This window comes from Tachypleus tridentatus, chromosome 6 (genome assembly GCF_004210375.1).
Source record: "Tachypleus tridentatus isolate NWPU-2018 chromosome 6, ASM421037v1, whole genome shotgun sequence".
NCBI classification, from domain to species: Eukaryota; Metazoa; Arthropoda; class Merostomata; order Xiphosura; family Limulidae; genus Tachypleus; species Tachypleus tridentatus.
Genome location: NC_134830.1, coordinates 164,394,179 through 164,412,236, shown reverse-complemented (window position 1 = coordinate 164,412,236; position 18,058 = coordinate 164,394,179). Strand labels below are relative to the sequence as shown.

At 36.6% G+C, this 18,058-nt stretch overlaps 1 protein-coding gene across 5 annotated transcripts in view; it reads right to left on the bottom strand.

Moving 5' to 3' along the window:
• Positions 1-13,182, bottom strand: part of LOC143254345 (voltage-gated potassium channel subunit beta-2-like) — a 55,127-nt gene extending 41,945 nt beyond the window's left edge. The window contains exons 1-2 of one of the 5 annotated variants that reach the window (XM_076509392.1): positions 12,412-13,175; positions 11,984-12,145 (exon numbers count right to left, since the gene is read on the bottom strand). The gene's annotated coding sequence lies outside the window, so the exon portion shown is untranslated. Of the gene's footprint in view, positions 1-11,983; positions 12,146-12,411 lie in introns of all 5 variants that reach the window. The other 4 variants (XM_076509395.1, XM_076509391.1, XM_076509394.1 and 1 more) reach the window with 4 other exon arrangements.
• Between the last annotated feature and the right edge of the window lie 4,876 nt (positions 13,183-18,058).

Below are 18,058 nucleotides of genomic sequence, written 5' to 3'. Positions count from 1 at the left end.
TTTTCACTAAAGCTGCTTGTAAAAATCCAGTAAATAATGACTTGGACTTATTAAAAGTTAGGTGTCGTCTTTACCCTTCAGATGCCAACTTCTACTTTATATTTGTAATCACGAACGAATATTTGCAGCGTTTTGTTTTTGCTTTCTCTCTAGAATGGATTTAAATTTCTAGCGTGTTTCGTTATCGTGACACAGTGACGTTTATAGTGTTTTATTATCGTCAGAAATGGAAATTGATTGTTTATATTATCATTATTATTTTGTCCGCCAGGGATTACGTACAATATTGTGTTGTTTTCGGAACTAAATTACTGGTGTGTCTTCCTTATCAGGAAGTGTAATTTACAAGCTCTAATATCATCATCAGAACTGAAAACTTTGCATCTGTGTGTTTTTGTGTTTATATTTTGCCCAGCAGGAAAGTGAAATATAATTTGTCTCTTTACAAAACCAAATTACCTCTGTTTCTCTCTTTGTAACCACATCATATCATATACAATGTTTCTACTGTGTTCAATTGTACATATGGCAACACCTTTATACGTATATTAATAAATATAACCAAACATCTAAGTACGCCTCTCTACATTCCTATGCTCAGCTACACAACCCCCTCCAAACATGTGGTCAGCTATCGGTCAGTTACCTCTTTCTTTCTTTGTGAACCTGACGATGACCGAGAAGGTCGAAACGTTGTTCGCTCCTCTACATAAAAAACTTTTCTCAACCCAAAGCGGCCGTTTTTACATATATATTTCTCTACAAGTGGGTTTTCTCGTCATCACTGATTAAGGCCCGGTATGGCTAAGTAATTAAGGTACTCGACGAGGCGAGGATCATGGGTTCGAATCCCCGTTACACTAAATATATTCATCCTTTCAGCCGTGGAAACGTTGTAAAATGACGTTTCTAAAAGAGTAGCCCAAGAGTTGGCGGTCGGTGGTGATGACTCACTGCCTTCGCTCTATTCTTATACTGCTAAATTAAGGACGGCTAGCGCAGATAGCCCTAGTGTAGCTTTGCGCGAAATTCAGACCAAACCAAACCAATGCATTAAAAAACTTCATAGATGAATTTAGTGATACAAATTAAAATTAAAATTTAAAAATTAAAAAAACAACAAACATATAACAAGCATAACTTTCTGGACTTATCGTCATTTATTATGCTACGTCTCGTAAAGTTTTATCAAGACTTTCACTAATCGCTCGTAAATTTGCCAACAGCAAATTAATCTATATACTACCAAGTGAGTCGCCTCGGGATGTTTAATGTGCTGTCTGTAGAGATTATATTCACCTTGAATTAGTTTGCGCTGCAAAACAGTGCTAATTTGTTACAGCATATACAGCTGACTTGTGTATTTACTGCTGGTAATTTCGTTAGAGTAATGATTACGTCTTCGAAATAGTCAAAGATACCACGTGAATACTCTGATAGAAATCGTAAATTTGTGTCATTTTATTTATTTTCACGTTTAGTATTACTTGGTAAAACCAATATTACCATTTTATCTGTGTCTACGATAAAAAATCACAGTTATAATTTATTTATATGTTCAACATCAGTATAATCTTTTAACATTCTTTAGAATGTATAGAAGCATAAATTTGTTTACCTTCGGTGTGTAGGACACAGGGGGGGGGGTTGAGTCCCCTTTCTTTTGGGAAAAAAAAACTACGTCTTGTGCTCCGAAAAATACGGTAATTACTCTAGCACAGACCTGCAAAACATCTGCGACCAATTTAGTATGTTTAATGCAACAGCGCCTCTTTATATCCAGAATTTCTAGAATAATGCAAAATCATTCTAATCGCAGACAGCGCAATTTATAAGTTCATTTGTTTTAGGCCTAGCATTGATTAATTCATTTATTAAGCCCGGCCTATATTCGATAAAGAGGTAAAATTAATACTAACTAGTGTGCGTTTTTTGCTTTAGTTTGGCCTAAACTTTACGGCAACCCCAGGCTATCAATAAATAAACATATCAGTGCCGTATCCTGGATAGTGATTTTGGTTTATCGCATCTATATATACTGTGTGTGTATATATATACATGCTTGTATAAAAGTAATCAAAACGCATAAAAAATATCCAAAATCATCATGAAAAATGCATAACTAAAATAAATTAGCATAACAAATAACGCGAAATTAGCGCCATCTGGCATTTACTTCCTTACTTTGCACCGCAATCATGAACGATATACTTCCGAGGTGTTTAACGCACGCTGATAGGCTGAACAATCTTCACCACACCAATCAACATAGACGACACATATAATCAGTAATCGCACAGTCGCTACGGTCAACGATGGCTGTATCTCGTGCAAATAATATATCGTGTCACTGCTTTTGAAAAATTATATTAATTATATATTTGTTATAATAATGGATGAGATTCAAATATTTTTATACTGATTAAAACGCTATGTTTTTTAACTATCTCAACTTAAGTTTACCGCCAATAAACGACACGAAAAATACGCAACTGAAGTTTATGATGTTTTTATACGACCTAACGTAAGTTAGGCCTTGAAATAAAAATTGCTACAAGCTTACAGTACGTTATTATACAAATTGTCTGCGCATTTAGATAGTGAAGTGCTCGCGCACGTTCAAAACGGACAAAAATTGAGTATTACTATACTAGGTCATATAGTCCAGTAGCTGTGGATCTTTTACAATCTCGTTTGATAACGAATTGTATTAAAGCTGATAAACTTTATTGTATTAGGTTTTAGCTTAACCGCTGGTTACATTCTTGCTGATTTTTTCCATGTTCTGAAGTCCCAAGATGAAGAAATTTTAGGTTACGTGTTCCACAAATATAATAATAAGCGAAGGCGTTACAAGGTTTTTTTTTATAGACTGGTGTATAGTTCGTCAAAAATGATGGTTTGTTTGTTGTTGTTTTTTAAATTTCGCGCAAAGCTACATGAGGGCTATCTGCGCTCGCCGTTCCTAATTTAGCAGTGTAAGACTAGAGGGAAGGCAGCTAGTCATCACCACCTATCGCCAACTCTTGGGCTACTCTTTTACCAAAGAATAGTGGAATTGACCGTACATAATAACGCCTCCTAGGCTGAAAGGTAAAGTATGTTTGGTGTGACGGGGATTCGAACTCGCGACCCTCGGATTACGAGTCGAGTGCCTTAACCACCTGGCCATGGTGGGTCACCAAAAATGATGGGGCAAGTACTACCGCCCCACCCCCATTGTATACTCTAACCCCACATTTCATAGCTAACTGTAATAAATACATTTTGCAAAATCAAGCTTAACTAGCAAATAGGCAGATAAAATGAAGTCGAGGCCGACAAACGTCGGTAAATTCCTTTGTGAGCCAAGGTTATTCATGAAATGAATTCATGATATATACGTAGAATAATTATTGGTAAAAATCAGTTAGATTAACAAATTCTAATATACATAAAACCCAGTGCGTTTTGGTAACACTACTTCCAACAATGGCTTTTATGTCATGTTACTCAGCACTGTGTGTGAGTGACGGATTTACTATTATGCATTGTTTTTAATATTGATTGTTTATTTCAGTTAAATATATATCTAGAAATGCATGCAACGTATACTGCTAAATGTGTGTCACAAAATTTCCGCCTGTTTACTAAATTTGTGGAAGATTGTTGGGAGTAAGAATCAACAAGATTTGTTTTACGAAAGCGCAGCGTATTGTTGGGCCAACTGAAATTGCTAGAACCTCGCGCAACCTTTATAAACCGACACACTAAGACACAGTATGTGTTCTTGGTTTGCTACACTTCGTATACTATAAACTTTGGAAGCTATAACGCTTATTAGTAGATAAACTACAGATATTTGAACAGAAACGTTTATAGGTTTCGAAAATTACAAACCGTTTAACTTTAGCAGATTAATATCGGATGTTAGTGTTTTTACGATAACATTAAATAACTTCAGCAATGAAAAACACATCTAATCAGCGGAGAACTAGTCAGTTCCCCATTAAGTGAAGTGTATCTGCACCAACTCGTCGATAAAATATTCAGTTCCAGACCAGATATAAGACTCAGTATCGTTGATTTTTGTATATGTCATTATTTGTGATAACCGTTATTATAAATTGTGTTATTGTTTGTATATTAAAATATATCTGTATTAAGAAAATAACTTTGTGTATTGATCTTGGAAAATATTATAATTTTAATACATCTTGACATTTAATTAACATCTAAATTTAAATTTAGATTTGACTCAGTTTCAGGCTATTTCCAACTGTGATACGTAATATAATAAATTGGAGACTCGTCCGAGATAAATGATAATACGTAACATATGGTATAATTAATCTGAGAATGCTGAAGAGTTAAGGTACAACTGAAATCTGACTGTGCTATAATTATAGTGAAAGTGTTGAAGTTTAACCCTTTACTTAAGATTAACTGTGGTATAATTAATTCTATACTTCGATTATTAAAACTTTAGTTAAAAATAGAATAATGTCAGTGTTTTCATTTTATGAAGTGAAGAAACGTTTAGTATGTTATATTGAAAGGAACTTGAAACCTCATCAATGTTGTTGCAGTCAACTCCGCCACAACTAGCCGTATCCCATCTGACGTCATACCAAACACGTTCGCCCTTTTAGCCGGGAGGGGGGCGCTATAAGTTTCGATCAATCCCACTATTCTTTGGTAAAAGAATAGCCCAAGAGCTGGCGGTAGGTGGTGATGACCAGCTGCCTTCCCTTTAGTTTTACACTGATTGCTAAATTAGGGACGGCTAGTGCAGATGGCCCTCGTGTAGCTTTGCACGAAATTCAAAACAAACAAACAAACCTCTCTGACGATCATAGTTCTTCACAACAATCCTGCAACGTTAATTCAAATGCAGAAGGCTCTTTCTTATTAATATAGTGCTCATCTCCCTCCGTGCCTAGGTTTCCATGAGATGTAGTGTACGAGAACGACTGTTTCTCAGCGCTCGTTTCAACAGTCCAATCACATAGAAACCCATACGTTCAACATTTGACGACTTGACAGATGTGGTTTCGTATAGAAGATCACAAATGTCTGTTCCATTCTGTATCTGTTAGAGATAAGCCTGTTGAATCAGTCCCTATTCACACAGACATCTAAGTAGGAGAGCTGAATATCTTGGGTTTTAATTTCTCGCAAAGCTACACAAGGGCTTACTGAGGTAGCCGTCGTTAATGTAGTAGTGAAAGACTACAGGAAAGGCAGTTAGTCATCACCACACACCGCCACCTATTGAGCTACTTTTTACATATCGTGACGTTATAACGCCTCCACGGCTGAAAGGGCTAGCATGTTTGGTGTGACGAGGATTCGAACTCGCGACCTTCAGATTGCGAGCTAAACGCCCTAACCACCTGGTCATGTCGGGCCTTGCTTGTTGTCAGAGGATTTCATCCACGTTCACACAGACAAGTAAGTAGAAGTGATTATTGTCAGTGAATTCTACCCACTAGTGTCAGATGGTGTTAGTTAGGAGTCAGCTTATTTTAAGAGGTTTAAACTATGAGGTCTCTCTTAAACTTTGCGCTGAAAGAAACTCCTAATTTTAATGCATGTATAAGTTCTTAATCAAAACGGAACTTAGAACTCCATAAGATACATCAAACCTTTGAAACAACTAGAAGAACGATGTTCACGTGCAGACCTAGAAACAAAGTCAGCTGGAAATAGAATGAAAACTTTTGTCGAGTTGATAACCATCAGTAATATCCAGAAATCGCTCTGAGTACAAATAGACGAAACGTTAAAAACAATGAAAGAGAGAGGCACTCGCAACGCTGATACAACACCTAGCTAATAAAATAGCCTAAGAACAAGTTATTTATAATATTAGGAAAAAAAACGGCAAAGTCAGAGTATGAGAAAGTAAAACAGAACAATAAAATCGACTTTATAAAATCTGAATAGTATAGATTATCAGGAAGTAAGAAGATCTCAGACAAATGAACTACATGAAAGTTTAAAACAATAGAAGTCTTGGAACTGTGTTGACTAACATAAATGTCACCCAAGCTAACAAAGTCCATAAAGGATTTAATTTCCTATAACTTATTTCTCGACAATATGATTCTCTAAAGCTAAATAAGAGAGCTTTTGAACCTCGGCTATAGAATTCCCATGGGTTAACTACAAGATTATTGATTCGACAATAGGGTTTTTATCGGCTTCAAAACAGAATCTTTGAAACTTTACAATTATATTCCCTGGGGTTACATAACGAAGCTTTTGAGCTTCGACAATATGGCCATATACCAGAGATTTTGAACAATAAATCTTTTTTGTATTTATTTTTCATTAAATTTTCTTTACTGATAACTGAAACTCAATTGTATAGTTTTCTTTACTTTAATATAAAGTGAAAAAAATTGCTATTTTCCATAATATCCGTTCTTACAAATTCTACCGCCTTACTAATATAACCTTGTCATTCGTTTCGCTCCGGTCAATAGGAAGCAGTAATCTATAGAGTTTCCCAATCCAAATGGTGAAGTTTCTTGGTCCTATAATCCTGACAGAAAATGCCAGCATTTCATATTATCAACTAGAAATCACTTACACAGTTCCATTGACTTCCATTTCGTCTAGAACTGGATGGAGCGCAATTACAAATCTGTTTCCTTTTTTAGAAAGGAGAGGTAATCTTCTGTATTTCTTAAAACTGGTTAAAACTCTCTTTAAAGCTCTTGTAAACGGGTAGAGGGCCAGAAGCATTTGAGAAATCGTCTGAGGGCTATCTTTAAAGTCGCTTTAGATCGGTATGCGTCATCAGGTGTCCGTACTTTATACCTCCAATTCCGGAAATCCTATAGGGCCCGGTATGGCCTAGCGCGTTAAGGCGTGGGCTTCGTAATCTGAGGGTCGCGGATTCGCGCCCGAGTCGCGCCAAACATGCTCGCCCTCCCAGCCGTAGGGGCGTTATAATGTTCGGTCAATCCCACTTTTCGTTGGTAAATGAGTTGCCCAAAAGTTGGCGGTGGGTGGTGATGACTAGCTGCCTTCCCTCTAGTCTTACACTGCTAAATTAGGGACAGCTAGCACAGATAGCCCTCGAGTAGCTTTGTGCGAAATTCCAAAGAAACAAAAGAAATCCTGTAATATCTATTACACTTCTAGAGACTCTTCATTCAGACACCAGGGGCATTATTCGTCAATATTTCATAATTTTTCAATTCGAAATATCTATAGATTCTTTTAGAAAAAAAATCTCTGCTCAGTGGGATTTCTAGAATTTTTTTATTTGGGGGATTGGGGCGTAAGAAAATCAAAAGGTTAGTGTGGAATGCAGAAAAATTTAAAATGTTCATGTTAGCGGAATCACAATGCACAGAATATAAAAAAAAACAGCTTTAAATAATCAAATAGTGATATCTTAGATGGCTGGTGGCAGAGCTCTCCATGTTACTCGGGTGGACACGTACTTGCTTTGGTACATAACTAAGCAAACAAATAATTTCGTGCTTAAGTATAGCAAGAGAACTGGAACAGTGTAAGAATATTGCAGAGAGAAAAGTATCCATCAGCGACTAAATTTACCAGGTTTAGTCAGACACTTCAAGTTGTTGAAACACGGCATAAAACAATATATCGAATTGTCTAAAAGTAACAGTCTGAAAGAGATACTGTCATTACAGTATGTGTATATATGTGTGCGCGTGACTTAAATATAAGCACGTGTTTGCAAATTAAATTTCATAAGTTTGTGCCTTCTTTTATTCAGTCGTCGAAATATAACTTTTCTGCAGATAGTACTTTTCAGTATCGCTTTAAAAAACGGTTGGAAACTTAATTATTTTTCAATTTTCTTCTTTGACAGTTATTTCACGTTTCCATTATTATTATTATTATTCTACACTAACTAAGTTTATTTGTTTAGAACTTGCTTTTTTAAAATTATAATTTTGTTTGTTGTGTTTTAATGGTGGTATTTTATGGATTACTTCGGATTTCTTCAACTGATGTTGGAAACTCAAATTGCACATTGATATAGAGAGTTTGTTTGTTGTCAAACGCAATGCCAATGCTACACACAAAAAAACAAACTCTTGGTAGGTACAACCTACCAACGGTATCGAAACTCACTGTTTAGTTATTTAAGCCTTTAGACTTGCCGCTGGGGGGGACACGTAATAGAAATGATATGGATGTCAATTTCATACAAGTCTTACGTAGTATCACTCTAATCATACACATATCTTTAACAAACGTGAGAAAAAGAAAGTGTCAGCACATGACACTATATATGCAAGTAATAGGACAAGAGCACGTAGTTGTTTCGTTGGAATTCAAACAGACTGAAAACTACAAACAAAGTATTGTGAAACTTTCAATAATTAAAACTTTTTCATTATTTACAAACTCAGAAATCCCTAAAAACACAAAACTTGATTATTTCTGTGCTCAATTCTCTGAAAATACTACTAAACGTGAGAAAACAAAAATCAAGAGATTTCTTAAAACAGCTAACTACAAAAAAGAGATATACAAATAATATATCATAAAAAAATTACAGGTCTGTAAAGAATAATCTCTCTGTATATAAAGCACAGAAATCTGTGTCTGTCTGTCTGTTTATTATCTAATTACTCCTTGGCTGCTGGGCCAGTTTTAATCAAATTTTGTAGGATAATAACTTGAAATAAGAGGCTTGTAAATGTGGGTTGACAACCCATCTATCCCCATTATTGTTGTTATTGAGCATTTATTATCTTCTACATAAGTTAACGTCAACTACTTTCATAGACGATGCCACGTTCTTACACACAAAAGCATATATTAAATTCTCTAATACAACGTATTTAGTATACGTGCAGAGAGGGAACACAAACGTTTTGTGAATCTCAAAGCGCGTGCTAGCATTCCCTACGGAGGAATGGGAAGTGCAAATTGGGCATCAGTACTGCAATAATACACAAACTCAGCTGAAATTTCTACTTCAACAGCCACCGCAAGGCTGATATGAAGAGTCATTTCTTGAGTCATACCAACTTTCTACTTTAACTTGTGACGTTTCAACTTGGATCCATAATACACTTCTGCAAACAATGACCGTGAATTAATTAATTTTGTGAAACAGTGTTGAAGGAGAGTAAGAGCAGTGTGTTGAAAGCGAGTAACAGAAAGTACCCCCTACCGCCACCACATTTTACCATACCTATCCTACAAGGTCACCCTGACTATTGCACAGTATATAGCATGTTTTACGTATATACATATTGAGCTTTTAAAAGTTATGTAGAAAGTTTGGTATGGTAATAACAAACACTGTAAAAATTGTTTTATGCTGTAAATAAATCATGTGAAAGCTACGATTTTTATTTTACTCATCATACCCAGGACCACTGAAAAGATTAGCGGTTTTAAGTAATAATAAACCATTGAAAGAATTAAGGGTTTCTGAAGGCAATATGGCACTGGAAGGATTAGAGGTCTCTAAAGAATAATACATCATATAAACAATTAATTGTCTGTGAAGGACCACAAGCCACTGGAAATATTATTAGGTCTCTGAAGAATAATACATCATATAAACAACTAATTGTCTGTAAAGGACCACAAGCCACTGGAAATCATAGAGGTCTCTAAAGGATAATGCATCACACAAATGATTAATAGTCTGTGAAGGACCACAGACCACTGGAAAGATTAGAGGTCTCTAAAGAATAATACATCATATAAACAAGACAATTAATTGTCTGTGAATGACCACAGACCACTGGAAGGATCAGAGGTCTCTAGATAATCTCATACAAACAATTAATAGTCTGTGAAACGACAGACCACTAATGCATCACATATAAACAATGATTAATAGTCTGTGAAGGACCACAGACCACTGGAAAGATTAGAGGTCTCTAAAGAATAATACATCATATAAACAATAGACAATTAATTGTCTGTGAATGACCACAGACCACTGGAAGGATCAGAGGTTTCTAAAGAATAATACATCATATAAACAATTAATAGTCTGTGAAGGACCACAAGCCACTGGAAATATTAGAGGTCTCTGAAGGATAATACATCATACAAACAATTAATAGTCTGTAAAGGACCACAGGCTATTGGAAAGATTAAAGGTCTCTAAAGGTTAATGCATCACACAAACAATTAAGGGTATCTAAAGAAGAACAAGCTGATGGAATGGTTTATAGGCTTTTAAAGAATAATACACCATACAAACAAGTAATGGATTCTAAAAACCTTAGGTTACTGGAAAGATTAGAAGGTCTCTAGAAGACAATATGTATACAAATAATTAAGGGTCTGTAAAGTATAAAAGGTCGTTGGGAGTATTTGAAGTATTTAAGAAATAACACTGCACAACAAAGTTTTTGCTTCTTGAACAGTGATGGATGTTTCTTATAGATATTTTGCTGCTGATCACGAAAATCACATCCAAATATGACCATCACGTACCGTTTCATCGAAATCTTCGGTTTTCACCAGGACATTGCTAGAATGGAAAAACGATATCAGGGCAAATGGAATCCGTCAATGCTTGCTGACTACTGTTGGACACTGCAATGTGATACACCGGACATTGAATACAAACGAAAATCAGGAGCAAAACACTTTTAATTATGTTGAACTTAATAGCGTATTAGAGACATAAACGCAGTTAAATATGTTATTGCCGGTAAACAGTTAACTGTCTATTTCTCAGAGTTCCAACGTAATGAAGCAAAACCAAAACTATATTTGTGCATACCCACCAGGTACCTGTTACAATCAGCTAAACCTTTTCAGGAAGCAAAACTTTTCAAAAAACTTGTTATGCGGTGTAGTTCATAATAAAAAACAACTAGGGGTCTGTAAAAAAAACAACAATTGACCATTGGAAGGAGTACAGTTGTCTGAAGAATAGACCATTAGAAGAATTAATTATCTGTACAGATCAATATGACACTGGAAGAGTTTATAAACAAAACACCATCTAATATTTTAAAATGTTCTGAAAACAGAAAGCCCGGCATGACCAGGTGTGTTGAGGCGTTCGACTCGTAAATCTGAGGGTTGCGGGTTCGAATCCCCGTTGCACCAAACACACTCGCCCTTTTACCTGTGGGAGCGTTATGATGTGACGATCCATCCCACTATTCGTTGGTAAAAGAATATCCCAAGAGATGGCGGTGGGTGGTGATGACTAGCTGTTTTCCTCTAGTCCTACAGTGCTAAATTAGGGACGGCTGGCGCAGATAGCCCTCATGTAGCTTTGCGCAAAATTCACAAAACAAACTTAAAACAATATTTTACAAAAATTATAAATAATTAAAAAACAGTACATTACGGACAATACTTCAGACGCCCACAAGTTAAATAGAAATTAAGGACCAAAAGCAGCTTTTAAACAAACTACCCTTGGAAAAAAAACTAGATGTCTGACTGGAAAAGATTCACGGATACATTCAGTACGGTCAATATAACATGAAAGCAGCAACATTTTTGCGAAACACCAGAACATTTGGAGACACTCTCTATGGTATAAAACAGTATAAGAAATGTTTAGGTCTCTATATGTTCGGAAATATTTAAGTGTTGTTTTTGAAAACCAAACAAAAACTAAGATAATTTTTTAGAAGTATTCATGAAACAACACATTACACACAGGCTCAGAGTATCCACATAACATCAAGTGACAGTTTAGGTTCTGTAATAAATGCCCTCAAAACTCTTATAGAATATTCACAGGATAAAACGCCATGAAAAAAAAGGTTATAAGTGTCTATAGGGAACCCTCCGCTAGTGCAGCGGTATGTCTTTGGATTTACAACGCTAAAATCAGGGTTCAATTCCCCTTGGTGGGCTCAGCAGATAGCCCGATGTGGCTTTGCTATAATAAAATACACGTCTATAGGGGAAAACAACAACATGTAAAGACTTAGAAATCCGTAAATAGCAAAAGTACAAAGGTTGAGGATTTTGTATAGAAAAAAAACACACCAAACTTTGAAATAGTACATACCGGCGAAACACGCTGAGTTATCCAACGACCCTTGCACCATATTAGGGTTGACGAATCTCTGAAGGACAAAACGCAACGGAAAGATTAAGGAATTTCCGTAGAACAGAACACCTCGAGAAGGTGTGTCTGTATAGAACAGTTTACCACAGTAGGTGTGAAAATCTTTCAGAAATAAAACGAAACGAAAAGGTTAAGGAATATCTCCAGTCTGGGATTTTTATATAGAACTATATCATAAAGAAAAAAAAAATGAAGATTAATATGAAACGGCAGGGTTACCGAATCTTTGCAGAATTAAATACCCTGGGAAGGTCTTGGGGTTTACATAAACATTACAAAAAACTGTTTCGAGTCGTTATCATGGGAAAATTAAAACGTCTATATAAAAAAACAATGTACGGTTGTGGAAAGGTATCTATAAAACTAACCTCTCTATAATTCCGGGACTAACTCCGTGCGCTAACTGTGCTTAGTCCAATGTTAGTGAGGAGACTCGTGAAGAACAAGTACAGGAACTAACCTTGTTTCTCGCTCGATCTCTATCGCGCACCTACGTCACAACACAGTTGTTCGGCTGATCTCTGGAAAACTCGATGATAGTTTCGATTTTGTGCATTCGTGACTCTTAAAATACACATATGTGTATACTGGAAAGGGTGTGAAGTCTGGTGACGTTTCACACAGTTCGCGTGTTGTCGCGCAAACAAAATACTAAAAAACAAAACTAAAATCAGTTTATTGTACTAAAAGCGTGTACGTGTTCCACAGGCATTGGCGTAGCAACTTCAATAGACTTATCTGTTTTCTACGCAAACTTCGAGTAAATAGTTCCTTAAACTACGCTTCTGCTTTCCATTGGTTTTCCTGAAGTAAAGTAAAGACTCACCAATAAGTCAACGACTTGTGATAAACATCACGTCAAGAAAGAGCTTCCTAAAGTTAACGTAATTCTATCTTCTCGTAGTTATAACACTTGACAGAGGACTTATTTATTAGGCTTAGAACTGATGCGTTTCTTATATAGGGGGCGTAAAGAAAACGTAATCATTCGTATGTTTCTTATAGTTTTATTATTACACATAAACATACTTTTCACATGAAGTTGTTGTTGTTTTGAATTAACCAAAAGCTACACAATGGGCTATCTGTGTTCTGCCCACCATGGGTATCGAAACCTGGTTTTTAGCGTTGTAAGTCCACAGACATATCGCTGAGCCACTGGAGGGGGGGGTTCACATGAAGCACAGCAGTGTGCCTTTTGATTACATTACCATATTTAACTACCGTTAAGTCCTCAGTTGATCAACGCTTATTTCATTTGAGAATGCTCTTAAACATGTAAAACTCATAATCCAGGGGTCGCGGGTTCGAATTCCTGTCACACCAAACATGCTCGTCCTTTCAGCCGTGGGGGCGTTATAAAGTTACGGTCAATCCCACTATTCGTTAGTAAAAGAGGAGCCCAAGAGTTGGCGGTTGGTGGTGATGACTAGCTGCCTTCACTGCTAAATTAGGGACGACTAGCGCGGATACTATCTTGTAGATTTATGTATATTTCAAAAACAAACAAACAAATATGTGAACGATTTTTATTCAGAGGCGTTGCTAGGCGCTGGCACACGTGAGCTCGTTCTCAGATTTTATTTGACGGTACCCCGAATCCGCGGCTGATATCTTGAAAAATCAAAATATAAAACTGTGATGACGTCACACCAAAACGCCGAAAATTTCCGCACTTATGGGCCCGACTTCCGAATCTTTTAAGCACCTAGCGACACCTCTGTTTTTATTTATCAAATTCACGAGCTTTGTGACTTATTAATATTTTACATTGTATTTGCATCTAATAAAACGCGTTTCCTGCGAGTAAAAACGTTTTTCAAACATACAGTAAGCCAGACTCGTTTCCAACACTGAACACGTTGTGTTTCCGTAAAATGATTTTCGTCGACTGACTCCACTGTATCTGTGTGATTAACGGCGTTTCAACGAATACGAAACCGTTTCCTTATTTTTTATTGGAAGTGGTAGTTATCGTTGTGACAAGTTTCTATAACTAAAACAGACAAGGTGGTTTCTATGCCGTCTTCACTTCCTAACCACCAGAACACACAAATATTCAAAATGCTATAAAGATGTGAAAAAGATTAATATAATGTAACATATTTAAGGAAATGTTGAATATAAATTGTTATATCGTTATTGCAATTATTTAATTGTTTTTCAGTGTAAACTAAACAATCTATGGTAAACGAAGTCATGTGGTTGCCATTGGTAACACACTCTACCAATCATAATGCTCGCTTTCAGACGTGCGCGGCTGTAGCAGAGAGCTAAACATGTTGGTATAATATCATCGAATGTGCTTAGGAGTTAACATTAAGTCTTGTTTCTTTTTTCAGAATTAAGCACAAAGCTACACAATGGGCTATTTGTACTCTGCCAACCATGGGTATCGAAATCCAGTTTCTAGCGGTGTGAGTGTGGAAACATACCGCTGTGCCAATGGGGTTGGTAACTCAGAAATGAGTGTTGTATTTAACTAGCTGGCTACAGGAAATTAATGTGTTTTTAAAATAAGTATATATTACTGGTAATTTGACTTATGAGTGAATATTGGTAACCGTAAAGTTTTTAAAAAAGTCTTTCGTTTATTAGTACAACTTCCAATATGTTTCCTAACACTTGCGACCTCACAATTTCAGGGTTTAATGTTTGTTTCAGCTTTACAAACAGCTAATTCCATCACTTCGTAGAACATATACCAAAAAGAAGGGAAGTGGCTACAAAATGCAGACGTAATGTCATCATTTACTTGTGAAACTGACATAGCTTGGTTTTGGTTTCGTTACACAATAACTAAAAAGCAGGTGGTAGTAAATAAATGTCCTACGCCAGTACAGGGGTAAGTCTTCGAATTTACAAGGCTAAAATCAAGGGTTCGATTCCCTTCAGTGGACTCAGTAGATAGCACATGTGGCATTCCTATAAGAAAACACACGCATACTGAATTAATAGAAAGAATAAAAAGCAAAGTGATCTTTAAGGAATAAGATAAAAAGAAACACATTATGGCTGTGGAATATTAAGATAAAAGGCTCTTGTGTGTATGCTATTTAGCGTAAAAAAAAAGTTAAAATCTTTATCTTGGGTATGTCAAAAGTTCTTGGGTTTGTTTGTTGTTTTTGTTTTCTGGGGGTCGGGTACAGCCCTAAAATGTTAGAATGCTCAGACTGCCAATCCAACAATTCATGGTTTGCGGCTAGTTGCTCCAGACACAAGTGTGCTCTGCGCGTTGGAGTCGTGAATGCACTATAATAGTGACAATAAAATCACACCTTTCGATGAGACAAAAGGTGCCCAAGAGATGACAGTAGATGCTCTCGACTGGCTGCCTTTCTTTTGTTCTATCAGTTCAAATTTAAGGACGGCTTAGCGCAGCCTTTTACGTCGTTCGTGGATCATTATTGCTGAATAATAAAATAAAAAAATGCACTCCCCTCTTTGGAGCCGTTGGTGCGTTATAAAAGAAACGGTTCAAATCCCACAATTCCAGTGGAACACTACACGCGTTGGCGGTGAGTTTTATGAACTAGTTGCCTTCCTTCTAGTCTGTTACTTCAAAATTATGGACGATTAGCATATATAGTCCTCGAATCGCTGTACGTGTAATTTAACCAACAACAGTAACAATGCGCAATGTTTTGCAGCTTCGCGCAAAATTCCGAAGCTTCTTGTTTGGTTGAAAACCACCAACTTATAAGTGAAGAAATCACGGAAACTCCCGCATAAACACTAAAGAAACAATTTTTACAGAGTTTTGGTTTTTAATATTTCGATTCTTGGAGCACGACTAGTCGTCTACTACTATTAAATGATCTTGTTAGAACACTAGACTCGCAACCTGATGGACGCGAGCTCAAATACCCTCATTAAATATGATCTTCTCATCCGTGGAGGACGTTATAACTAATGACCTATCCCACTACATTTTTGACAAACAGTATCCCTAGAGTTGGTGATGGACGGTGTTGCTGCTTTCCCTCTCGTCTAGCACTTCGATATTAGGAACAGATTTCACAGACATGCCTCGAGTAACTTTACGCAGAATTCAACAAACACTACTACTACTGGGCATAGTGTGAACCACGATACCTTTACAGACTGTATACTGGTGTGACACTTCTGATTGACTGGATGACGACAAATCACAACGTAAATTATGAATACAGAACCTTACACATGTGAAGCTCGTTTTCACACGAAGGAGGGGCATTCTCGTAATATTTACCTATATACTCTTTTCTTTCATCTTTTTCAATTATTTTTTCTAAAACAATATATACTTTAAATGCTTTATAAAACATTATCATCGCTCTCTTCTTTATAACATCTTCAAATTTCTTTCGAGTAGCTTTCTCTCATATCCTACAGTTGATACTTCTGGTTTACTATGTGAGTTTACTAGCTCACGTTTGTTTTGCTTCTTTTTAGGCATTTACGATAAGATGAGCAACATTGTTTCTTCGTAAGTTACTCGGAGCAATTCCGGTCCACACTCGGGTCAGTAGTCACCGATGCGAATATTGTTTTTACAGAGCAACATGTTTTAATATTTTTATGGAGCATAACATAGTTCATAACGTGATATTTGAACACTGTAATAACAACAAGAAAGGAGACTGGCTTGTTGCCATGCCAGCTAAAATGAAAGACCAGCATAACTTTACGTAATCTTTACGTAAGAAGATAAAACCGTAACGAAGCGAATATTATAAATTAAACCCTATTCTCAAAGCGTTTTTTTGTGTTTGAATTTCGCGCAAAGCTACACGAAGGCTATCTGCGCTCGCCGTCCCTAATTTCACAGTGTAAGACTAGAAGAATGGTAGCTAGTCATCATCACCCATCGCCAACTCTTGGGCCACTCTTTTACCAACGAATAGTGGGATTGACCATTGTATAACAATGCCCCCACGGCTGAAATGGCGAGTATATTTGGTGCGACAGGGATTTGAACCTGCGATCCTCAGATTACGAGTCGAGCGCCTTAACCACCTGGCCATGCCGGACCATTTTCTCAATGCCGGCCATTTCATTAGGAATTATCGAATAAAAGCTTTTTATTTATAAATTGATATGCAGTCAGATTTCTGGTTTGTTCATTTCCTGCTATATGTTTTTTACTGCTGTTGTTACCCGTAATTGAGTACAAAGCTACAAAATGGGCTGTTTGTACTCTTCCCACCACGGGTATCGAAACCCGGTTTCTAGCGTTGTAAGTCCTCAGGGGTTGCTGTGTGCTTGCTGAAAAATATTAAATATAATTAAAGTAAATTTATTTTATTCAGACTTTGGGTGAACTTGAATATATTATTCCAGAAAATGTTTTTTTGAAAACTATTTTCAGCTCCATCTAGAACATGCTCGCCCTTTCAGCCCTTGGGCGTTATAACGTGATGTTCAACCTCATTATTTAGACGATAAAGAGTAGGGAGTATTTGACAGTGGCTACTGTTGAGTACCTGCCTTTCGTTTTGTATATTACTTCAAAATTAGGGACGATTAGCGCAGATAGTCCTCGAGTAGTGTTGCGCGAAATTCAGTAAAAGATCAAATTTCACTGCACAACAAAGTTTTTGCTTCTTGAACACTGTTGGGTGGTTCCTTATAGATTTTTGGCTGCTGATCACGAAAATCACATCCAAATTTGACCATCACGTACCGTTTCATCGAAATCTTCGGTTTTCACCAGGACATTGCTAGAATGGAAAAACGATATCAGGGCAACTGGAATCCGTCAATGCTTGCTGACTACTGTTGGACACTGCAATGTGATACACCGGACATTGAATACAAACGAAAATCAGGAGCAAAACACTTTTAATTATGTTGAACTTAATAGCGTATTAGAAACATAAACGCAATTAAATACGTTATTGCCGGTAAACAGTTAACTGTCTATTTCTCAGAGTTCTTACGTGATGAAGCAAATCCAAAACTATAATTGTGCATACCCGCCAGGTACCTGTTACAATCAGCAAAAACTTTTCAAAACAATTGTTGTGCAGCGTA